Raw genomic sequence first — 26,792 nt, 5'->3', positions numbered from 1 at the left:
GTCTGCCAGGCCCCTTGTTTTGCCTCTATGAAAGAGGCTACAGAACAGTCTTATTTTCACCTGCAGAAAAATTGAGAATACATGTCTTCCTCTGGTGATTCCATGAAATCAAATCTCCATGAATCCCCATCAATAACAACAGAAGAGCTCAGTTTGCAGAAAGTAATATAATCTTCATAGAACCTCACTGTATTAATATATATATATAGCTGTTATTATCAGATACCTACTTCTTGGTCCAAAAAAATCAGAGGCGTTAGGTGTCATAATTGATAAAATACAATCAAAAAGCACAGAAAGTAACCCTGTTGAACACGGGATACATTTTCCTTCCCAGTTTTTAAGTTTTCCCATTCCCAATATCTCACATTACGTTTTGCTCATTTTTTGAACGAAATTCATTTCACAAGCAACAACATTTCCCAAAAGGAATTCCCAAAAGGAATCAGTGGGGTAGTGATTTTGATTAAAGATCTTCCTGAACTAAATGCATTCAGAAATTCTTTTGCCTGTTCACATTCCTTTGTTTGACTGAGGAGGACCTCAGGCTGCAGGTTTAGTATAGTACATAATTTATATTAAGCAGGCAGCCTTATCAACCATGAGACACAAATCAGAGGGAAGCCAGGCTTCATTAGGCATTAGCATTCACAGAACTAAGTTTTCACCTTCATCAACTCCCAAACGTCCCTAAAAGATCACACTGTTTATCAGACAATGAAGAGAGGCAGGAAGTTTGATTAGTACCCTGTATGCTAGCAAAGCCCATGTCCCCGGAGTTTCTTATTTGCAACATAAAAGCAAACAAACAAGCACTTTTTTTTGGAAGTTAACAGACTTTGCAGAACAATACTACTAAATTTCTGCCTATAACATCTGCTGACAGCAGTTCATACAAAAAAAAAGTTGTCATTAAGTATGCTGATTTTGCTAAGTTTCCACTATTCTGCTTAAAATATTGCAAAAGGAATAAACAGAATTTTCACAATGTTTTCAATTTTGCACTTCCTAATAACTTAAGGCAGACACATTGGTAATTTTAGTCCTAACGCTACAGATAAATTACCAATATATAAGCACTTTTTTATATTTCATATATATTTTACATACATATATACACCCCATTATGCTGGTCCCATTTAGTCTGGCCTCAGGAAATGCAACTGACAAAGATAACAGGTTGCAGAAAGGAGCCTTAAACATACCATGCTTCGTATTCAAATGTATTCCCATATTGTGTTAAGGGTAAAACGAGGGTTAAAAAAAAAAAAAAAACTAATTATAACTATAAATTAGAAGTTTAAATGGCTACATATCCATGAATAATGCTAGATGGCTAAGTGCACATTATAAAATCTAATAAAATCATCGGGTATTTCTTCAGAATGCTCTAAGTACTTAAATGACAAACATCCTCAGCTTGTGTGTAGAAAGAACCAAGAAATCGGCATTTAGATCTCATATCAAATCCGTTACCTGCCTCTAAAATTATTCTTAGAGAATTTGCTTTGCACGTTAACATTCATCAAGATACATACTGATACATATTATATTTCTTCATTACCAACACAATTTAGAAGACATTGCCATCTGCCCCCCAAAAAAACAAAGCAAGCAAGCAACCAAAACTGAAAAACAGAGCACACCCAAGTTCAGTATTTTACAGTGGCAGCCTGAGGGCCAGACGAGGAAGTAATCCTCTTTAAAGTGGCTGCAAAGGTTAAAAAAAAAAAAAAAAAAAAAAAAAAAAAAAAAAGCAGAAACCTTGGTTTACAAAAATGTCAGTGCCAGTTCATACAGTGCATCTATAGCTTTGGTTTTCGAGAATATCTTGTCAGAAATCCTGTGGTTTCTACATTATGTTTGCCTTTTCCAGTGAGTAATTCTATGCTCTGTGTGATACTGTGAACAAAAGAAAAGGCAGAAACAGCGCTTAGATGTCTTTTTGATTTTTTCAAGAAAAAAAATGGTGACATGTAGGAGGAAGAGAGCTAAGGAGCTTTGTTAAAAATATAATTGGCTGCACCACATATGCCTAGCTAGAAAGCTTCATGACACATGAATTAATGAGAGCAGTGAAAACACTGCAGAATTCAAGCCACTATCACCAAGGAACGTGTCCTGGAAAATTTAAAGTTGAAAAGATACATACTTTATCAAAAAGGACATTCAAAAAACAAGCACAAAAACAGTGAGGTATTTTTTAAATATTTTAAATCTTGTTATAGAGATTGAAGTCTCCACAAATTCAAATATGACTTTTAAAAAAACCCTTTCCATAATATATCCAAAATTGTGTTTTCCTGCTGTGAGACAATCTGTCTTGCTTGGCACTAGAAGCCACTAACTACATCAGTGATCTAAAAATGCTTCTATTTAAGTTACAGAAGAAAATCGCAGAACAGAAGTTTTGTAATCTGCGATATATTCCATTTCCATTGCAGAATGGCTAGTTCATCATATATCTTATTTAAGGGTAAGTAGCAATCTGATTATAAAACACAACTTAAAAAAAAAAAAAACGGTAGAGTAGAACATATCTTAGAGACTATATTTAAGGAATAAAAATGGAGGCCCTGGGCCTTCATTGACTACATTGACTATGACAAATATATATTTGCTGTCAAAGACAGCTTTGTGGTACAGATGCTTTAGAGTAATGGATATATTTCCAGACACGGGTCCCAGTTCAACAGCTAGGATCTTTATTCTTCCCAGCGTCTTCATTTTACTATCTCTGGAATGGGACAGAGGGAGTCAAATGCTTTCATTTAAATTCAAAATTTAATCTAAGATTTCAGAATGTAATGAGTATTTTGGAAACTCAGACGCCCTAAATTCTTTACCTAGAACTCCATATTGGCTCATAATGAATGTTTTAGTGCCTTATGCTCATCTGATTTTTAGAGGCACTTAACTTCATTTGCCATGCCCAGGGATTTCACTGACATTCAGGCAACCTAAGAATGATCCAAAGTGCCCATAATCTGGACTACTGTCTTCGCTACAGTTCTGCTGTCCATTTACCTGAACAATGTATCTCTTGTGAAGTCTCAAATTAGTTATGTTTCTAAATAAGCATTCTACTCTCTAACTACAAATATTGTTGATGGACAAAATACAGTTCTTGAAATGTTCAGACATTCAAAAACTCATAAGAAGTCATAAAGAAGAAAAGGCCAAATTCAAACTGATGCAGAATAAGTATTTTTTTTTCTTCCCTCAACATTTAAAAAGTCCACCTGTAAATATGGAATTTTAAAGGTGGAATATTTTTCACCTATTTAATTGCATTTTGAGTCTAGACTGACATCCCCCCTGCAGGAACAGAAATCATGATTTTGTGCAATCTGTTTAGTCAATATTTCTTAATATGTAATGCAATGCTTTGGAGCCTCCTGATTTACTTTTGACACCTTCAAGATTTCCAAGGTCTGATGAAACATGATCCAACTATGAGAAAGGGCAAGACAATAACCATTCTGTCATTGTAAGTCAGATTCTGAGAAACTGTGATCTTTCTTGCAAATAAGCCTTCCTAATAAAAAAGACCTTATCCTAGGCATGTTTTAGTATAACTCATCTAGAGGCAACAGAACAAATTCATGCCCTTCTCTCCTCGTGACATTAAAAGTTACCTGTAAGAGAACTTTCTGCAGAACACAGTAAAGTAAGGAAAACCTACTCTATTTTGCTTCATTTATGAGAGTCCATATCAAAATGTAAATATTCTGAGTGAATGTCACTTTTTAAAAAAGGAATCTACTGTACAATTTGAAACACTAAGAGGGAAAGAGGGGACAATCTCAACTTCACTCTTTTACCCCAATCTAGAAATGAAAAAAAAGTCCAAAATACCATGTGTGTATTTTCTTATTGCAAGTAATTTCTCTTTAACAATATCTATGAGAAATTACTTGATAGTAGAAAATTACTGCAGCATTTGAAAACAAATCAAGAGAGGACCCGAATAAATAAGTTTATAACAGAAATATATTTAAAATTAGCTTCTGCTGCCTTAAAAAGTTTCTTTTTCCAAAACACTTCAAGAAACAAACAAATTTATCTTTAGGAAGTTTCAATAATTGGGGAAGAACCAAACACAGAGCCACCAGCAACTCATGCATCTGCACCTTACAGCTCAAGTAATTAAAAGCTCACAGAAACACCACAAGCAAAGCTAGCCTTGCTCCAAGATGACAATAATGCCAGAAAAACCTTGATCCTCCAAAAGCCCCTGAAGAAAGTTCACGAATGGAGATCTGAATCCACCTGAATTCTAGGAAGTCAGTTATTCCTTTCAAGTGTAATACTTAAGGGGTATCTTCTGGGTCAGAGAACTAAGTAAACAGAAACCCAAGGAACTGCATTTTTTTCTCTCCATTAGGCAGCCATTTCATGGAATACGAACCTCTCTTTGATGCTAGGACCATTAAAAATACATACTTATTAGCAGGCAGTCTTGTCTTGACCATATGCACGGAGTCTTGAAGTTTTGGCTGTCATAACTACTGTCTTATTTTATACCTTTCAGAAAGAATGCAAAAGCTCTGTAATCAGGTAAAGCTATAGCTGCTTTTCAAATATTTCAGATACTTTTAGACTTTGATGTTAAAGTGTCATTTGTAATTTTAATTAGAATTATAAACTAAAAGTTATTGCATCTTCTTTGATGAGAGGGGAGGAAAAAAAAAAAAAAAACCCACAACAGGTCTTCATCCAGCATCTACTGCAGTAAATCTTGACACAGGAACTACTTGGTGCTACCACAATACAAGAAACAAATCCACTAGCCACTACGAGACATGATGTGGTATGTATGCTTGGGGACTAAGAAGAATCCCTACTGCAATTTTGAAGGGTAAATCATCATTCTGTTAATGTTAAACCACAGCTCATCAAAGGTAGGGCAATGATAAGCCCTTAAACATTAATTAGCCTCCAAAGAGAGTTGGACACCTGTCGATCTTAGGTCCTGGAAAAATCATTCAAATATTAGAAAGCCAAACCAGACAGGATAAAGGAAGAATGAGTCTCTCAAAGGAATCGAAAAGGAGATGACAATACTGGATCCTCAAGGGTCCTACCACCGCAGCAGAGGACAGATCAAGTCTTGCTGCACAGACAGGCAGCTTGGCTATGTTAGCTCCATCACTATGGACTTATCTTCTCTTAGTTCAGGCTTTCAGCAACCCAGCAGCTCCTTGACATCTACCAGATGAAGCCTTAGCATGGCAACTGACAGAACTACTCACAAGCCACATACACTACAAGAACTAAAGAACTAAATGGTAATACTCGGAATAAAAATATGATTTAAATATGTTTTTATACGCATGTTTAAGCTACAAAAGTAACATTTCATTCTTCTAAAAACATATACTAGACATCCTTTGGAACTTGCTTCTTGAATTATAATTTAGTCATAGTAGAAGGTTAGTTTTAGACTTGTATTTTTACTGCATGCTGATATTTATTTCTTTTTGTATCAGTTTTTACTGCAAAAAACTTAAATGCAGGAGAAGGACTGATTGCTATGCAGAGTTCATTACATGGGGATATAAAAACGACATTCACAACCTGATCTTTATCACCAGTGAGCTCATAGAAAAATTTCATGCAGAAGGAAAAAATATATTAATGTTTCATTTCAACAGAGATTTTAAGCACACAGAAGTCAAAATATTCAAAGTGATGGTTCCCACAGCATACATAATATGCTACTACAAATATTACCAATATTCTGTATTGCTACATACTACGTTAACTTTTATGCCTATGTATATATATTTGCAATTTAGCTTAGTTATGATTGTTGTGGGAACTGTAAGTGGCTCCAATGTTGCACTAATGGGTTTTTGGTACTTCATCTCCTTGTTTGTCTCAAAACGAGGGGGTGAGAGAGAAGAAAGTAAAAGTTACAAGGAAATAAGGTAAGAAAAAGAGCAATATTATTTTTTCTCCTTCTAAGTCCATGGTGAGCTTGACATTTTGAAAAGCTGTGAGCCAAACATTCAAGATATCAGTACTTACACTAACATATTTTTAAAATGCCATCTAGGCAAATCCAGTATTATTTTTTCTCACTACCTTGCTACTACAAGACTAACGTACCTACACACCAATGAGGCCAGATCTCCTTGACTGGCGGCATCCTTTCTGACACCACGGTAAAGAAGATACCTATATCTCACAGTCACCTTTAAAAGCTTGCATTTTCTGCTGATAGGTAAGATCTTCTATGCCTAAAGGGAAATTCTTCAGTCTATGATATATGATACCAAAAATAAAAATATTCGCAAAAAAACCCCTTCAACTCAAGAGAGGAGCATCAGCATCAGATGTATGCCCTAACCCATTCTCAGTAGCCATATAAAAAGACATATCATATTATTTTTATGTAATTTCCTGCTCTCACATTGTTCACATGTTTACTTGCCCAAAGGATTTCCACCTTACCACCTTGAAGCACAAAGCTTGTGAGACTGTACAGTAGTTAAATCAATGGCACCCAGGCAATCCTTTAAGTATTGTTACAAAAATTCTCAATAGTAATTATGATTTTTAGCTTCAGAGAATATTTTCTCTTGGCTCAAGGTGCTTTGGTTTTATATTTAATTTCACAGTGTTTTACCCGTTTCTTACCTATTGTCACACACACAGATGATTAAAGGGTGGGAAACAGTAGCCTCTGGGAGAGTGTCTTGCCATTTTTCTCTTGCAAAAACAAAGATATTCACTCTTTCTTGCCTTTTGGAACTTCAAAATCCAAAGCTAAAATGGCTAAAAAAGATTTCATTACCTCTAAGAAGTATCTTCGAAGAATGAGGAAGAGAAAGGGAGCTTAGTGCTCCTCTTCATTTCCTCTATGACTTTTTCTAATCCCCTATCCCCATCATCACTGTCTTTAATCTGGAGAAGTTCCAGTCTGCCTATAGTCTAACTGGAGATCTAAGGATAGAAGGTCTGAGGCTTCTCACATCTCTAGGTGACTATGTCCAAATACAGGTGCAAAGACTATGCAACATAGTGGCTGGCATGTGGAATAAACCAAGATTGAAATCTGAAAGATTAACGGCCTCCTAAAAGGTATCATCTGATAGCGCTGCCCAAATTTCAACTGTTAGGTCTAACTGAGGGTCCTCCTCTCTTCTTGGAAATCTTTGTTCTTGGAAACATTTACCTAACTTGCAAAATCAAAATACCAAGGCACTGATAGACAAGAAAAATGCTGTGGGGCAGTTCTATTTGAGGCACACTAACTGGCCTCCCACACCCACCTTAGTTGCCGGATGTTCCGAATGAAACAAGCAGGCAGGAAACTGCAGTGTCAACTGAATGATGCCTACTCAGCAGGCACCAGAAGATGTTAATCACAGCAGTGTACAAAACTGAATTCCTTCTAAAACATACTTGCTTTGACCAAGAGAACTTCCTTCAGAAAACCAGGATATTCCAAAATATTTACCTACCTATTCCCAAAACATTTATAGAATTGAATTACATTTACTGCAAGTAGTTTGTCACCAGTTTGATAAAGTCACAGGAAGTGTAGCCATGGCAGAAGGAAAGTACCTGCTTCCTTTCCAGTGATATTTTAGAAATGGCAGTAAAAGAAAATCCTGACACTTTTTTCACAGACAATCACACATAGCACTGATTCAGATCATTTAAAGCCAGTGAGAGCAGTGCGCCATGATTAGAAGTTTGAAAACTCACAGGGAGGGGAAAATCTGAACATTTCCTGTCTACCCAGAAATCCTGAATGAGTTTACATTGCATCCACATTAATCTAATCAGTGACTGCCTAATTCTTCGCTATGTTTAAGTGTGGCAAGTTCATAAAACAGGTGGCATCTACACTCCAAAGCATTATCTTCTGCCAAAATCTTGTCTATTTCTCGATCCAGTTACATTAAGAGCGTGCCACCAACAAGCCTTACACAGGTTCTGGCTTATGGTCATCTTTTTCACACTTCCAGCACACTTCACAATTCCAGCACCTTAAGCATTGAGACATCCTAACAAATTAAGCATCTGACATTTCAGGACATTGCACATGCTTTAATGGGACGCATTAGCTTACAACTTGCACAGCCACCTAAAATACTCCTGTTGTCTTACATAAACAGGACTAAGATTACTGACAGTAATAACTAGCAGTGAGTATACTCTATAAAAACAACTCTTCAATCATTATTTTAGAATGACTACATTCCTAGCTCTTTCATTTTCACAGATTTTCCTTGCATCAAAGGGCTTAAAACAAAAAGAAAAAAAAATAAAAGCAAAGTAAAACAAATATTTTAGAAGTGTTCTTATTCCCATATTTTTTCACAAAACAGTTAATTAGATCAGGTGCAACAACACAATCACAATACAAGTTACAAACCTGAAGAATTATATTTGTTGGGATATGCTTTCCTATTCACTGTTACAAAGAATGTGACTTACCTTCATGGGGGGGGGGGGGGGGGAACACACTACACATGCATTTGCCTGCCATGATCTTTTTGGTTCTGTTAGTCAGAACATGGATCTCTATCTCTTCTTCTGCTTCACATTAAATCCTGTTAGTGAAAAGGAGCCCTTTTTCCCACACCGTATGGGAACACACATTCTCCAAGAGTTCCCAAATATCTGGTGGGTACCAGTGTTGGTACCATAACAACTAAGAGTCTTCTTACAGGCGAAAGATAAAATTTGGCTGCCCATGCATCATCCACGCAGCTCTTTGGGAGGTTTGCGTATCAGGGGCAGTACACATACTAGTGCTCTATAAATCTCCTCTGAGGATATTCCTTGCTTTCCCTTCATTATCAGATGCTGTCCCCCTATTATCCTCCATACTGCAAGAATGATCTCTCAAGTCCTTAGCTTCTGTACTGCAATTTTATTTAGGTTACCAAGGGTCCAAATACAACAGGAGAAAACTACTGCAATTTCAGACGCAATAATTTTCTCAATATATGAACATTCAGTATCTTGTAGTAACTTATTCAGATATCAGACCATACTGACTCCTTACCACAACAGAATTAGCAGGACTGCAAATGAATTGAAGTCATGACTGGCAACATTACTCTTCTAAGCTTTCCATGCCATAATAATGGGTGGCTTCTGGCTTTAATACCATTGTTGTCTTATACATCCTATTACGGGCCTCAAGATCAGCTTACCTTTTTCTATACAAAAAATATTCTGCTTCCCTCCATCAAAGAAAAACCCTTTGAACTTATGTCCAAACACAAAATAGTCTGCATCATCAACCTGACAAAAAAAAATGGCAAGGCATTTAAGCGACTTCTGCAACAGATTCTCTGAAAATAAAAATGTCACCATAGGTTTTTTTTTTTTTTTTTTTTTCCAAATACCCCTTTAATTTTTATAATTGCTTGTGAAAGAGGCTTGTTGATTTGCAGTGCTAAACATTTATATCAATCCAAGTATGTGAACCTGTATTGCACAGGACAGAACTTCACATAAGTTACAAATCTCTAGGAGTTCAGAAACAAGACATAGTAATACAAAATACAGAGTCTGAGAAATGAAGAGATAATTTAAGTATGTTAAATTTATTTCTCTTTCAAGAGGCATAACATAAAACTTCTCTCAGTGCTCTTTAGTCCACTGCCAAACACTTGTGAGTATGTTCCAAATTCAAAATCACCTCCCAAGAGAAAATCTCAGGTTGGAGGTGTCTTTCAGTGTTTCTAGGTTTGCTTCTACATTACAGATTATTGGTACCAGATGCGAACTGGGCTTGGCAAAAAAAAGCCTTACAATTACTACAACATTCCGTTCCTTTGGTTCCTATAGAACTTCCTCAAGAAATCAACTTGCTTTTATCCTATGCCTTGTATCTTGGAAAATATCTTTCCTTGACAAATTCTGATCTCAAAGATGTACAATTAACCTTACAGTCCTCTTTCTTTTCTGAAAGGTGTATCTGTAATCATTTCTTAGTGTCAGCGTTCGATGAAGTCACTAAAGATTTATACGATAGTTTGGAGCCTTTGACTCTCTTTAGAAAGCAGCAAAAAAAAGAATCTAAACAATACTTTTTTTTAATGGAAGGCCATATTACAATATTGAAACTTTTGGTTTCACTATATTATACAGGTATGTTAATTGGCTTGTACACATATTTGAGGGAAAAAAAAGATGATCTTAGTTTATTAAATTTAATCTGATCATTTTCATTCCTTTTTTCCATCTATTTTATTACTCAGGGTCAGTACTCAGGTGCAGTGAATTACAGCTGGGCAATGCATATATTTGCGCATATATAAGTAAAATCTGTGCATACACACATACATTACAAAACAAGACAATACTATCTCTAAACAGTGACTGCAGGCCTATCTATCTGCACACAGTTATGTGGAAGCTGATGCCTGCTGATCATCCTACTACAGACAGACGGGTAGTGACATCCTGCAACCACTGACACTGTTCAGATATTTAACACTAAGGCATATTTAGTCGTTTTACTAGATCAGACTAAAGTATTTTGGAACATTGAAGTCCTCAGGAAACATACACAGAGATTAAGGAATGACACACAAGAAAGGCAATTTGGACTTCTGGCTTACACTGTGTAAAATGATCCTGAACAAAAGTGTATTTTTTAACCTGTTCGCCTAACAGATACACGTTCTCATCAGGCAATCAGAAAATCAATCTGTGTTTCACTGTGATAGAAAAGCATTGCCTTTTAAGCTTAAGTGGTTGATATAAACGAGTCCATTACACATTTTCAGGAACACAAACTATTACAGAACTCAAAAAAGGTATCTCACTAAGAGGGAAACTGTCCCTCACAGAAAGAAAAGACCCAGCTGATATTTCTGGCAAAACCAGAACAGGTTTAGTGGTGTTCTCTTGCTCAAAGAGGTGGGGAAACAAGTCATCTCATAATATCAGAAACATCAGAAAATCCAAAGGATTTCAGGGTCAGAGAAGCAGAATGTCACTAGCAGCAAAAGCAGAAACAGTAGCTGGAGCTAACTGCAGCAAGTGGAAAACTAAAGCTCCCAAAAACAAGAGAAAACTCAGAAACCAGGAAGGGCTCCAGAGCAGCTGGAAAGAGAGAAAGGTGAACTCCTGTTTTAAATTAAGCCATTCTTTTATGTTAGTAAGGCAGAACAAGATATGGGGAAGGAGAGGGAAGAAAGGTATTAGCCATACATTTATGGCTGGTACTTACTTCCCTGCATAAGCAGGGAAATGGGATGCAAACTCTGGCACAAGAGAAGGAGGATACATATGGAGTAGTGGTCAGAGCAACTATTTCGTGCAGAGCTCCCCATGAACCTAGAGCGGCACTTAGAAATGCTCTAAAGAGCTAGTGTTAAAGGTGTGAATCAGCTGCTCAAAAACTACTTAGTGCTTCAAGGAGAACAGGGCTTTTTTTTTTTTTTTTTTTTTTTAAATCTGAGGGCCACTGATTTAAGCAACATATAGGCTACATTGAGTATGAAACTGTGATGTTAGTGATGTCAGTGGGCACATCACAGTAGAAGCTGAGCTTTCACAGACATGCCGACTACAGTCTCCTCCCTTTGTCAGCCACTAGAAAAACTTGGTCAAGTAGGAAATAATAGATTCTAAGACAAAATATGAGTCTCAGCTGCAGAAACTCAGAGTCCGAATAGAGAGCTAAAAGGCTATTGAATTCGTAAGCTTAACTACATAACCTTTACCATCTATTTTCATGACATACACTGTAAAGATGACTGCAAAAATATTTACGCTTCCAGAGTAAGAGTAAAGGATTCATGTGAAATAAGAACTCTTTTAGAAATACAACTTTGTCAGGAATAACTAGTATTTCTGGGACATGTATTTCTACATGACACTTGGCATATGGAGTTATAAATTGCTTTTTGTAAAAGCGAGATGGACCTTGGGTAAACTCTCTATGCAAAGTGAAGATAAAGGCACTTATAAGAAGGAGATTTATATGCCAGTAAGAAAACAGGTAGTGTCTGCTTTGCGACCTTGTCAAAGTTGCCCCGCAAATTAATGTTATTTATTCCTCTTGTTCTGCAAAATAAAAATCTACTTAAATGAAAGTTGTTTGCAACACTTTAAAATTGCTTTTATGAATGCATTCTTAAGACATAGTTCCTGACAAGACCTAACCATTGATACTTTAAATCTGTGCTTATGTATTCTAAGTATCAGTATTCCAAGAATATAAATGCAGAAATGCCATTATTTTCTTACAGATACAGAAAGGAATACAGAGGTTAAGCTAGTAATGAAATCGGTCAAAACAGGAGCTAGAAGTATAACCTAAATCGCCTTCCCTCATTGTAACACCACAATTCTCTAATATCTTCCCTCTGCCTGTGCCCCTTTACACATAGTCTTGTGGCAAAGTGTGAAAGATGAATGTGTATGATGAAAACACAGTCCCTAATGAAACTGTAAATGATTTCTTAAAATATTTTCATAGCTATACATGAAGACACGAAGTAAAAAAGCCTGGAATCCAGAGTTTTTAATAACAGTAACAAAAATAATAGCTAACAGGAAAAAAAAAAAAAAAAAAAAAAAACACACACACACTTCTCGTGTTACCTCTTTGAAGCACATTACAATTAACTGCAGCCTCTGTACACAATCATTCTAGGAATTACTAGAACAAGATAGTAAGAAAAAAAAAAGAACAAGTGAGACGCATTTATTCATGCAAAATTCTGTCTACAAAATCCATTTCATTTCAAATTGATTTAGATTGCAAGAGAACTTAAAATAATTTATAATAAGGATCAGATTTATTTCTGGGAAAACATAAATGAACTGAGAAACAAGCAGCATGCAAGCCTGCATCATAACGCTAGCAAAAAATAAGCGGAAAAAATAGGCAGCCATACCAGCATGCAAATACTTTGACCACATTCTTGTTATTTATGATAAATGCAGTACTGAGAGTGGGCTGCTATTGTATTGCTCCTAATACTTAATAATATTGTTATCTGTATTTGCTATTCTTTGCATTTCTACCTACTACCTATCACTGCCTACACATCTCAGACTCTTTTCATATCTCCATTACACAGAAGGACTCTGTCTCTGAGGTATTTCAAGGCAACTGGAGTACAGCAGCTGTACACCCCACGCTGGAGATATCAATGTAAACTGGCGTATTTTACAAACAAGCTGACTAACAACCAGTGGTTGGCCAGCTTACTTTTCGTTGTGGAGTGCAAACGATGCTGGAAGTTCATTTTTGTTGAAGAGCAATTTCTTTTCCATTGTTTTCTTCCTCTATTCACTCCCAGAAAGGAGCTTTGTTCAAAAGCTTCACACTGATAAGAGATGGCTGGCTGCCCATTTTCCTACCCAGGGGACATCTATACCCCTTAAACTCAAATGTGAGAAAGGAAAATTCAGCACAGGCAAATGCTATAAAATAAAAAATTAATGAGGGGACAGTAGGGAATTTTATCACTAGGATTTCTTTCTATGAGCTACTGTCCCATGGCAGACCATCCTCTTCTTAAACTGTCCCTTATTGCTCAAGACATGCCTGTTTATCAGTCCTTGATTTTGGGGAAATGTTATCTTGGGGAAAGCTCTTTTTCATTAAGATATTAGCACGGTATATTGCTCAACAGATGATGCTACTTGTCACATTCAAATTTGTAGCTATTTCCACTATTAGAACAGCCCCTTTTTAAGAAAACAACATTTTTAAGATGCTTTCACTGCACACAATCTCTCCAAATTATTTAAGGCATTTGGAAGCACTGAAGACCTGCTCTCTTACTGAAAAGGAATAAATATTCATGATGTTTTATCCTGACTATACCTCAAAATACTCTCTAAAAGGCAACAGCAATGTTTTTTGACTCAGGAAATATATCCTCTCTCCTGGTGGACTACGTAGACAACTCACGAAAGGGTTATGAAAGGGCTAAAAACACATTTTTACTTAAAAAAGCATCATTTTCCTGACTATCTGAGCTACTATCTACAGTTCACATAGAACACTGAGGAACAGGTCTTCACTGGTCTGCTATCATCCCTCCTCCATGGCCATCTTGCAGGTAGGAATCAGTGCAGAAAGCATCACTAGACCATACACTTGCTCTTATTCTCAGCTATTTTATGAGCCCAGCCTTTTCAAGTTACGTTGTTTTGCTTGTTGTCTTTGCTGAAATGCCAGCGAATTCTTCAGGAATTGCTTTTCATCTAGCCAACACCAGTGAGCAGAATAGGGACTGCAGAGTATATTTTGCACTTACACTATTCTGAATGATCTTAAGAGGTCTTTTCCAACCATAATGATTCTATGATGAGGTGAATAACACAAGGCAAAGCTACTTTTACAGCAGCTTCCTTTAATACATAACAGGAGGTTCAACTGTTCAAATCCCTGAATTCCGAAGAAATATGAAAAAAAATAAAAGAGTATTTCAGCTATCTCTTTCAAATGTAACTTAGTTCTCCTCCAATCCACTGGATTGCAAAGGCAAATCAGCTGTGGACTGCTAATAGAGCCATTTGGGAAACACCTCAACCAGAAACATAAAAGCACATTTTAAAACTCAAGAACCACAAAATATTTCAATGCACATTTTGCAAGGATAATATAGCCATACAAGTTTCTTGCTGCAGCAACGTATTTGTCTTAAATACAGCAATAAAGTTATATGAACTAACGTTTCCACACTTTTATTTGCAAGGATTGATACAAGAGAATTAAGTCAAAAATCAAAAGCTTCCCTTCAAACAATTTAAATGTGGGCTACATAAAAACAAGTCAATTTCACTATTTTGCAAGTCTCTCATAATTATAGCCATTTACACATTTGCTTTTAAAAATTATAAATCATCTGCTTAACCAATAACTGAACTCTTGAGTTCAATTATCAGTAGCTGGTATCAATAGACTTAGGAGAGAATATTGTACCCTTTGCAGAATAAGTGACCTGCTAATATGACATCTCACTAAAACATGGAATTACTCCAGGCAACACAGAATTTGGTTTTAATCTAGTAAGAGATTTCAGCTCAATGCTGCGTCAGAGTTAACTGAAGTGTCTGAAGATTAACCGATAAAAGAAAATCAATTCATAACTCATGATCTGTTCAGAGTGCTGCCATAATTTCTTCATTGTGCTTTAGAACATTCAGAATGTTTTTTTCATAATAAACTTACAAAATGTAGTGGCAATTAGTGAACTAGATAAACAATCAGATTGCCAATCTGATTCCTGAAAAATAAACAACTGAATTACACTGATAGTTACCAGCTGAACAGAGACTTCTCCTGTTTGTCTTGACTGCAATGAATGAAAAATGAGCAAAAGAACATAAAAAGCTTGTATTTTCAGAAACGATAAATCTCAACTTTGACATGGCAACAGCAACCAGTGCTTCTTCAAATGCACACGCGTCAATCTTTCACTTACATGTGAATTTTTAGCCAAGTGGCTACCATTTCTTTTTCCTGTCTTTAAAGGGATCTTTTACAAATACAGTTCACAAAATTGGATTACATCTTTAATATATGGCCTCAAGTATAGCTACCCAGATACATTACCCACAACTATCTTTATACTCTCTTCCTCTTCTAAATGTAATCTACCTAACATAATCACTGAAATGAAAATTACAAGAATATGTAACCTTCAGCATTTAGCGCAGGCTCCCAGTTTATTCAACACGTGTACAAATTTGAAACACAAAAATCAATCTCTGCATAATATGCACAAGAACTCTGCTCATTTCCTTTCCATTGTGCAATCAAATAGCATAATACCTAATATCTCATCCAATTTAACGTATTAGGTTCTATGCTAGTTGCATAACCTCTGCAAATGGATGAAGGTTTCAGGATAGAAAAGCCTTCCAAGAAGCATCACAAATACACAATTATACAAACATCTGGGAAATTGAACATAGGCCCCAAAGGAACCTAGGTACATTGATCTGAGCTACATGCATGAAGAGGTTCAAGAGCACAAGGTCCTACATTCCAAGAAGATTCAATCAAAAATATACCTAATTTTGGCTCTCTCCTTAAGAGATACCAAAACTGCAACTGAAAAATCTGGGAACTAGCGTATTTTGCATGAAGGTGATAGTTTTTTTAAAAAAAGTTTTATATAAAACTTGACTGCCCAGATGTTCAATTATTTTAAAAAGCACACTGCACACACTGCAATAAACTGCAGAAAATGTTACTGCAGTGACAGTATATGAAGAATAAATCAGCCTTTTGAGCCATTTCAAACACAGACAGACAACTGACATAAACTGACATAAAGAGGCAAGATACTAAAGCCAGGGAATGTAAGCAAACGGAAAAGAAAAATAAAACCCAAGAAAAGTCAGAGGGGCTCCAGTGAACAAAGGAAAGCTCATGCAAGGGATACAACTTACACAAGCAAAGATCTGGCATAAACAACAGTTACAAGATATAAGGAGCTGGATGGAAACAATTATTGTATGTGGAAGAGGACACAAAGATGTTGGGGGCATCCTGATGTATGTACTTAAAGAGAAAAAAAAAAAGAGTTTATAGTAATACCATAAGATTGCGGCAAATTTCTCTAATATTAAACTCCTTTCTCTTTCAGTAATATAAGTCAGGCCTGTGGGTTGTTAAGGTAAATCACGTTTCCATCGTGCACCTAAAGGATGCAGGGTAGGTAAATTATGCAACTACACTGTGCTCACAACACTCTGCTCTTTCTACAAGCAGGTAAGTCCTCTCCACATCTCCAAATTCTTTGTTTTCTTCCCAGAGGCTGTAAGGCTACCTGCAATTGTCTGCAATTTTCCAATTTAATGATACTTGGCAAAAGAACCTCAAGTTCTTGACTATGATGTAAGCCACTGGAAGTCAAAAGAGCAATCTTAGAATTCCTCATATTAAAATCACCTGTCTGGCAGTGAATATATCTTCAAGTTGCTTATATACACACGCAGCTGATACTCTGAAGAGCATTTGTGTGTTTTACTATCATATGCCAGCCTCATTCCAACTACTTGGCATTAATAATAAATAATACATTTCACTGCAACACTTAACTATGCATCAGGAGTACTTAGGTTACTTGGGCTTTTTCTTTGTTATGATCTTGAGTCACCACAAATCTAGCAACCGCATTCCCATGTGCGGAAATTCGCTCTGAACGCACAGTACAATCTGAGTTGCTCAGTCTGTTGTGACTTTTCAACCAAGTCAAAAAGAATTAGGCATTACTACCCTGGTTCTCTAAGTACTAACGCAATTAGAACTGATTCCATTTTTCAACATTTTGAAATTTGATCAGCAAAATGTTATGCTAAAATACACTATTTTACAGTCTTCTTTTCTGATACACTTATACAGACACATTGTTTTTACATATGGATTTATCGTAGCTGACAGCAGTAATAAAGATGTGATGCAAGCATATTAAAAAACACAATAAAGTAGTGCCAAAAGAATCTACATTTTTGACATTCATCTCTTGTACATTGAAAGTAATTTAAATATAGAATACAGTTAGCAGCAATGGTTTGAACATACAGCTCTCTAAGAAATGATCTGCAGTAGAAAAATTACAATTAGCCTTAGTGAGCATAAATTACTTTCTCTGTTCTTCTTCCTGAAAAAGAGCCTCAGGAGAAACAAAAACATGAAAGAAATACGTAGGCTTTTAAAGAGGTATGTGCTTGCCGCATCTTCCTCCCGCATTGCGGAAACCATCACGATGAAAGACCGAGTGGACAAGGTGCCTGCAGAACCACAGCCCAAATACCATGGCTACATGCATACCAGCAGCATAAGCCCGTGCAGCCAAAACGCTGCATCACCTTGTATGTCCCACAAACTGTTCTTTTCTACCCTTCCTTCTGCCATCATTGTAAAGCCCTTTACAAAAAGCCATGAATTTATGCAGCCACAGGGCACATTATGCTACTTCAGTAAATACCTGAATAATTTAGAAGGCTCTTGGTAGGCTGAGACAATTGCTATTACGGAAATAAATGGAGTTATTGGCTGCATACCCCCAGAGCCCCAGAACTCACCCATCAGCTTCCTGGGTCGACATTTCGCCAGGCCAAGACAGGTGCCTAGCACCCGCCACCGCATGGCTGCCCTCAGCCTCCTCCTTGGCAACACTTTTGTGGTTTTTCCCTTCTCCTCTGCCAGGTGGCAAAAAGGAGTGATTCAGCATCAGTGAAATTCAAAAGACACACATCATTTATAATTCCTGCAATCCCAACTTTGAGGAGATCTAGGGAGATTTAAGTGGTGCGCTCCTTTTGCCCTGATCTGCTATGCAAAGAATTAAAGCAAACAAACAAACAACAAAAAAAGCTTGCCTGCATATGATTTTTTTCTGGAAAAAAATATATACTGAAAAAAAGATACCTCTACACATCATCCCTCCATGTAATCCGAAACTTCACCTACTCAGTCTTCAGGGAATGCCTCCTGAAAATCTTCCTTTCCTTTGCTTCTGATCCTCCAGAACCTGCTTTCTTCCTTCAGCTGGTCTTACTGCCGCTAACCCTGCCGTTCCCTTATCTCAGCCTCTGATTATGAGAGGGACTCTTGGAGCAGTCAGTCATCCAAAGATTTTTTTTTTTTCAAATAATGACATCGCTCTCAATACATAGATTGTAAAAAAAAATACATTATCTATCAACACTCCTTTATTGTCTTCTTAGTATCTAACAGATTTCTTCGGCTGCTTGCCATAGTTATTGTTACTACAGTACTCCATTTTGCTGCTTGTATGTAGAACAGATTGCTATGTACCAGTGGAAAGGAATACCAAGATACACAAAACTGGTAAATACAGCACATTTTCCAATTTAGTTAAACTTCTTTTCTATGAATTAAAGCTTGCCCTAAGATCACATCTGAATCAGGAATGGTTTTGTAATTATTTTCCTCCTAGTAGCAGGTATTTTAAAATAAGGCACTTTGAGATGCCTCAAGTTACTCATTACACTTTCTTTTCAGATCTATTTTCGCAACTTTCTTTCCCAGTACGAGAAGCGCTGATTTTTTCTAAAATGCACAAAACCCAAAAGCATGAAAGTCAAACCTCCTTACTTTAGATTTCATGGCTTATACAGTACACAAATTATAAAGCCATCAGACATTTCCCAAGTCTTCATTAAAATCCATAGTAAGCCTTTGCAGTGGACCAATTTATTTGATGCACTTCTCCTATAGCTTTTAGGACATGCTAAACATTTCTGACTCTGTGACAAACACTTTGTAATACATTAAGCAAGTTAGTCAAATGACTAAGTGTTATGCCCACAGTAACAGCTTCAGGAATGGAACGGCCACTTAACGATGGGGGGGGGGGGGGGGGGAATTAAGTTGAAGCCACAACTACTTAATATTTACTTTGTGCAAATGAAGGCAGATGACTTCTAATGGAGTTCAATAGCACAAAGTGCTGCACTACACTCTACCTACTTCACATGACAACACCAGCATCCATGTTCCCCAGCAAAATTTGCTGGGGAGCAACATGCTAATTATCATGTTATTAATCTGCATTAGTTTCATTTAATAGAGAAGCCTTGCTATCTCTCTTTATTCATAAATAAACTGCAATAACCTTCTTCATGATAAATAAAGCATTATACCATGAAAAGCTCTTCAAATCACCAAAGTCAAGTTGCTTGGACTCCCTGCATCACAATCAGACTCTTGGATCCAGAGATGTAACAAAAATTTACAAAATGCTTTCTCTATTGGAAGCACATGAAGATTTCAACTCATTGGTCTATTAAAATAAAAATACCAATACTGTGAGACCACAATTAAGTAATGGCAAAATCATTAGATATTCAAGAATGTTTTTGATCATGGATTTCAATCCTCAGACTATAAACCTGGCTCAGCTGACTTAACGAAGCAATAAAAATCACTGCAGTGTGACCATTTTAAATGGGCATGAAACAGAACCCCAAAATTAGTTGAATTAGTATATCTTATTTTTCTGTTTCAGTATGGACTGCAGACAGAAAGCAAAAGGACTTTGAGAGATTAAGAAACCAAAAACAACAGCAAAAAGTATTTAGCTGGAGCAAACAGGTGCTGGTTTTTTTTTTTTTTAATTTATTGTTGATTATTTTTGGACACTTCCTTACTGACCTTTTAAGCCTTCCTTTTATCCAAAAGCTTCAAAAGGTCTGATTTAGGAAGAGACAGCTTGGACAGCTGGAAGATGTTACTAAGCTTCTAAAATTTTAGTATAGATGCTGTATAAACAGCTCATAAATACATCATAGTTTTGTCCAAGACTCAATGAGAAATACACTAGAAACCATTCAAAATACAAGAATTCTTTTCATAGGACTTCTCTTGTACTGTACTCTTTAACTGTGACTATTGGCCTGAAGAGATCAAGAGCAGACAGCTTGTTTGGAGAAAGCATCAAAAAATGTTCTCATTCCTCTTCAGACAACATTTTGTTTCACTACAGAAATGCACTTCTCACCTTACATAGTTCAACATATGCTGTGAGAACAAGCTTGCAGCGAGAACAGCCTCACATCGCCACCGCATCCACGTATCGGCAGTGACTAGCAAATACTCTGGATTACCACATTGCAAACCCAGTCACTAGATACCCAAATCCCAAATTCCCAGCTGTCACTGCCTACCTATGCCTTTGCATTTCAGCTCAGTCATACTGTATAACATTATCACTCTCAACACACTTCGTAGTTTCTCCAGGGAAAAAAGTATGCTAGTGGGTTCTCTAAGATTTTTCACCATGTTTTTTAACAGCAGCAATTACATAAAGTAGCTGCCCATTTTACAGGGGGCAATTGTTTATTCCAGGTTTGTCTGTACTTTTTCCCCACATTTAATTCTCTTGCTCTCAGCAAGACTGAATTAAGTTGTAGGGAGTGAAATAAAAAATAAAATAAAATAAAAGGCAACATTATATGATATTCTCATACTAGCTTAATATTTACTTATCTGGAGTGATCTAGCACAGATTAGATACGAGATTAAAAAAACTGAGTATTTTAATGAAAGGAGATCTTTTCAGCAACTACTTTTCCTGAGAAACCATTGAAAAAAAAAAAAGTGCAGTAATGATGGATTACCAGAAAACCTGCAGTACTGACAACAGCAGTGGTACTACATGAGGGCAATGTTACTAACAAGTGGAAGAGCGCAACCACACGACAAGGACAGTATGAGACCCATTTTCTGTAAAAGCTAAGAACTCCAATGCATTTCCCCTCAAATGAATGCAATGTAAAAATGCAGAATGCATATGCCAAATATTAGGTATTAATATAGATTCTTAATGTATATATGAAGATAAACCACAGAAGGACAAGCCTTCATATCGAGCAGTACTCTTACATATGGTCATTTGCGAGGTGCTGGCAAGTTTACCTATTGCATAACTACCATATGCTATAATGCAGAGTCTGAAATGGGAGTTACTTCAGATATCGAAAGAAATGATGAGCAGTTTAACTGTTAAATCCTGTAACAACGTGGCTTGGACCTCTGCTGACAAACGAGGATACGTATCTGGCAAGAACTAATTACAGATGTTATTTATCCAGAAATGCCTCTCAAAAAGAAGTACTGTAGCTTTATAATATTCTGTCTTGCTTATTCTTCTAATAAACTGCGAGCACGTACTCAATGACATACATGTACAAATCACAGTGGCTACCACTATGATGGAGTTCAAATCTCCAAATAAAACCCAACAAAAACATATGCTGTCTGAGCACAGTAACAGGTATGCCTGTATGATTTCGTAGGCATATTAAAGATATTTTGAAAAGAAACCAGGACCAGATATTGCTCATTTCTTTCATGTGTACTGAAAGGCACTTCCTTCCTAGAAGACTATTACGTAAAAATGTAACATTTTAAATGTCTATAAAAGAAACTTTAATTTTATTTATATCTACATGTTTCTGAAAGTCACCGTTTCATATATAAAGTTGCAAAATTAGGAAAAAGCAACAACAACAGCAGCAGCAGTGATTAAACAGAGAACCTTTGTCACCTAGGGGTGAAGGCATAAGACCGCAAGCGGGAAGAGCTGTGATGCTCTAATGTGCAGGCTCTATCAAGAACAGGACGCGTGACCTCACATCGTATGCCTAATTTCTCTGCAACTCAGTTTACTCAGCCTTAACGTGGGGAAAATCCTACTTACCTGGATTGCAGTTTGTCATCAATCTTTGTGAAATGCTTTAGAACAGGAAGTGCCCTAGAAATGCAAGTTACCATACACATTCATATACAGTACTTTAAAGTCTTCAGAATGAAATGTTTTCCACTGGAATGTACACAGCTTTTGCCATATATTCCTTGTTTGTTTGATGCATGTTTTGGTCTTCTAGAAGAAGCAACCTGTTTGCTCGACTTACTACCTGCTGAGCATATTGATGCAGAGAACTTCAAGTCTAATAAATGAATGAGCGGGGGACAAACAGATTTTACAAGTTTATTGCACTGAAGTTACATTATTTAACTGGCCAATCTTTAAGAATAATTTTGAAAATAGATTGCTTCATATCAATAGTATCCCTTTTAAATAATCATGTAAGTTACAAATTCTTTTTACAGCTGAACAAGTAAATTGCACTGGGAGAACTCACTGGTCAAGTCATTCATTTGCAAGTAGCCCCTATAAAGAAGGACCTTCTAACTTGCCAAAATCATTTCCTGATCTGGAATTAATGCCATCCATATTGACAGTGCTACTCCATGCAAGTTATGTATAGTCCTAGCAGACGGACGTATGATCAGTTGCTGTAAATCTACGCTGCTCCTAAATCAGATGGAACTACCCCCATTTTCAGGTGCTGAAGATCTGCTCCTCATTGAACCAAACTCAGCTCACACCTCCAAATTCAAGCTCCCACCGACTGTAGCGAGAGCCATGTCTCAGGGCAGGAAGGAACACCATAACGCATCACAGAATCAGTGCCCTTTTTTTTTTTTTTTTTTCCTTTTCTTATTAAGAGCAAGTTTGTTGGTTATTAAAATCATAGCCTGGGAGGAAGCCAAGAAAGTAGTGATTTTAAAACTTTTCCAGTTTCTTGTATTTACTCCCAGAAATTCTATTTAATAATAGCGATTTATTCGGCCAAATCCAGCTTGCTGCCATCATGCTAATATCCCTGAGTAGTATCGACAGGAGAATAAATACAAACACGGAAGATAGAATTTGCCCACAATTTTCCTCTAGCAGAATAAAGTTTCAAAGTGATTGTTGCACTATTCTTAAGTGTCCTCCTGATCTATCATTACACTGGTGTTAAAACTCTCCTTATGCTCCTTGTATCAACCTTAAGCAATTTTTCCACAAAGGATACAATGCAATAAACACTCATCTGAGCAACTCTCTCTTGCACATTTAACCCCAAGGTAGTCAATATGATTAACGCATAGGCAGAAGAAGAAATAATTGCCTGAAAAAAGGATCTGCGGGATAGGCATTTTAAAAATTTCTTATAGAACTATCCTATAATATTGTAGGCAGCAGAAAAAAAAATATAGCTATTTCGCATACATATATTTACGAATCTTTAATCAAGACAAGGGTCCTTATACAGTTCAGAGTACACAGATGTTGTAAATGGCCAATAAATATTATTTCTGGCTACCGATTTACGGAACTAAAGAAACATTTTTTAAAACATATCTACACACATCTTGCACAATGTAGTCAGTCTGTAGGTATTTTCTTTTACACAATATATCATAGAGGTTTACAGCTGCTTGCATTCTGCAAATGTTGCACGCAACAACAATTTGTGCTATCAACTGAATTAACTTTCAACTGCAAAGAGCAAAACTCAGATTTCTGCTAAATCCAGTTGGCAGCAAATTCACAAGACAAAGAAAAAAAATTTAGAAATATTTCCTAGAATAATGGTACTTGTTGTAAGGCATTTCAGGGTTAAAAATAAAAGGGATATGCTGAAATGTGTCTAAATACAGCCAGATTTTATCAATAGCACAAAACAGCAATCATTTGCTATCAGTTTGTTTCTATCCAATTCTATCAGCTTGTTTCACACAACTTTTTAAAAGAAAATTAAATAAAATAATTTTATACAACACAAAATACTTTGACTCAAACCCAGCTAAACAAACAGCCTTCTGTACAATATTGAATTTCATTCATTAAATTTAATATAAATATTTGAGGGATTTCTGCTTTTACCTTTGCATTTTTCCTTCTCCAGTATCCATAACCAATCATTGCTCTGCTCTTCCATTATGCTTCATATATTGCAGAGTGAGAAGCATCTTCATTAAATAGCATTAAAAATAGAACACCACACACGAGCTGCCAACCGGAGCATGCTCCGACAGGGCTAAGACCAGAGCTCTCAAGGTACCCATGCTCAGCTGGGAACTGAGAGGCAAAGTCACTGCAAGATTAGTAACTTGCAAGCCTAATTGCGCACACAAACTTGCCTCGATCCGTGACGAAGACTGCTAAAACAAAAATCAGCGTGCAGTTAAGTTATGCGACTAAAAAGTTGCAGGTCAGTTTATAGCAATTTTCCTCTTTCCCCTCCTCCCCCCCACCCTTAACTCTCAGCTTGAGTTCTTTGCACTTGGCTAAAATTTACATACACGGCCTCGGAGAAGGTTAGGAAGAACACACACTAGGCACACATCCAGCTAAGCACAATGGCAGGCAAGTCAAACAGGTGAGCAGCAAAACCCTGCGTTACTATTTAGTGGCTTCTCCTCGTTTCCCAGCACTTTTGCAGGGCAGCAGGCAACACCAAGGATGAATTTGAACAAATCTGCACACACCTGGGAGCGCGCAGGAGGGAGGCAGAGCCGGGGGCACAGACACACCTGGCACAGAAAAACGCACATGGAATTTGAGCCTATTCCCACTGGCTGAAACAGCAGACGAAAGCAGAAAAATGAACAAACAAACAAACAACACCGCACAATGGGTGCACGGGATGAGTTCCTCTTGCTTGTTTCTACTACATTCAAATTGGCAAAATTATACCAAGCAACATGATCTTATGAATACAGCAGACGGCTAGGATGTCTAGCCATAGTAGTGCCCCTCGTGCTCAGTAATTCTCCTTCACCGCATGCAGAAAACAAACACAACTAACAAAGCATCGAGTAATTTTTTTTTTTTTTTACCTGTTTACCCTCGAACTGCCACACTTCAGAACAACGTAAAGTCAAACAAACCCAGGCTGCTGCTTTTCTTCTAGGAAAGTAAAGGCTCTTTACAAAGCTAATTCTTCACTGGTTTTCACAAAACGGGGAGTGAAAGCTTAAAAAACAGTATTCTTTTTTTTTTTTATAAAAACAAAAAAGCACTTGATTCATTTCAGCGAGAACGACCGTTAAGGAGGACCGCGACCACCCATGTGAGGTTTTCCCTCGGCCGTAACCGTTTCAACGGCCCCTGGAAAAGCGGCTCCGACCGTTGGGAGCCGCGGCCGCGCACAGCAACCGCCGCCACCGCCGCGCGCGCCGCGCCCCAGCCCGACCCGCCGCCACCGCCCGTTGTAGGTGAAAGCGCCAGTTAACCGCCGCGTCCCGGGCGCCCCTCCGCTTTCAGCCAAGACCGGGGCGGACAATATATATTATTAAAAAAAAAAAAAAATCCTCAACGTACCGATATCCTCCTCCGACACAACGCAAAGGAACAACAACTCTCTCGAACTGCCTACCTGGCTCTGGCACCTACAACGCGACTCGGGAACTCAGCGCGAGGATCCCATTTCAGCAGCGGTATCTTCCCCACCACCTCCTGCTGCTGCCCCATAGACTATCGACATTACGTATATATGTATTTTTTCCCCTCTCTGGTAAATACCACATCTTCAAGCCAGAATCCGGCAGCTGCTATAAATAATTGCCCATCGCATAGTAATAAAACAAGCCCCCAGCTTCACGCACGGGTCCTATTTCCCTGCCCCGCCGCCTCACACACCCAAGCCACCCTGACCTCAAAAATTAAAAGATCACGGGGAGGGGGGGAGGGACGGGGGCGAATGAGTCCAACAAAACGACACAAAACACATGCTGGAAGGAAAAACAAATGGAAAAAAAAATCGCAACAAAGAACATCACGCCACACAAATGTCTACAGATTTTGTTTTGGTTTTTTGTTTTGCTCCCCCCCCCCTTTTTTTTTTTTTTTTTTTACCTTGCCTGAAAACGGGATGTGCCCCCGGCTTCCTGGCGGTTGGGGTATATTTTGTTTGTTTGTTTGTTAATTTTTGGTTGGCTGGTTTGGTTTTTGTTGTTGTTGTTGGTTTTTTTTTTTTTTTTTTTTTTTTTTTGTGCTGCGGCTATTGCTGCGGTTACAGTACAGTGCCCGTCTTCCTGCAAGGCATGGTCCCTTCCTCCTCCTCCTCCTCCTCCTCCGCGGGAGGAGAAGCGCCGCCGCCGCCGCCTGCCCCGCCGGCCGCCTGCCGCCCCGGGCCGGCTCCCCTCGGCCCGCTGCGCGCTCCCTCCGTCCGCCGCCGAGCTGCCGTCGCCTCGCCTCGCCCCGCTGCGGCGCCGCCTGCGCTCTCGCCCTGCCTCCCGCTGCGCGCCTCGCGCCGCTCCCCTCGCGCTCTCCTCCCGCACTGCCTCTCCGCTGTCCTTTATGTGCCGCGCTCCGGGCTCTACTGTCTGTCTGCGAGTCTCTCCCTCTCCCTTTCTCTCTCTCTCCCCGCCCACGCAGCGTGGTGCGCCCCGGACCGGAGACGGCGGCGCCTTTCGGGGCGCTCCGCGCCGCCAGCCCGCGCTGCAGCGGCGGCCGCGCCAACGGCCGCCGCCG

The 26,792-nt window shown here is 38.0% G+C and overlaps 1 long non-coding RNA gene across 1 annotated transcript in view; it reads right to left on the bottom strand.

Annotated features, from left to right (window-relative positions):
- Window positions 1-26,282, bottom strand: part of LOC148595319 (uncharacterized) — a 35,809-nt gene extending 9,527 nt beyond the window's left edge. The window contains exon 1 of the long non-coding RNA XR_015913190.1: window positions 26,175-26,282. This is a non-coding gene — a long non-coding RNA (uncharacterized LOC148595319). The remainder of the gene's footprint in view (window positions 1-26,174) is intronic.
- Window positions 26,283-26,792: the final 510 nt, after the last annotated feature.

The sequence above is a fragment of the Tinamus guttatus genome, unplaced genomic scaffold (genome assembly GCF_059628265.1).
Source record: "Tinamus guttatus ecotype Peru unplaced genomic scaffold, ASM5962826v1 Tinamus_guttatus_pri_ptg000119l, whole genome shotgun sequence".
Lineage (NCBI taxonomy): Eukaryota > Metazoa > Chordata > Aves > Tinamiformes > Tinamidae > Tinamus > Tinamus guttatus.
Note: the sequence above shows the minus strand (reverse complement) of the source record. Positions and strands in the feature narration are given on the sequence as shown.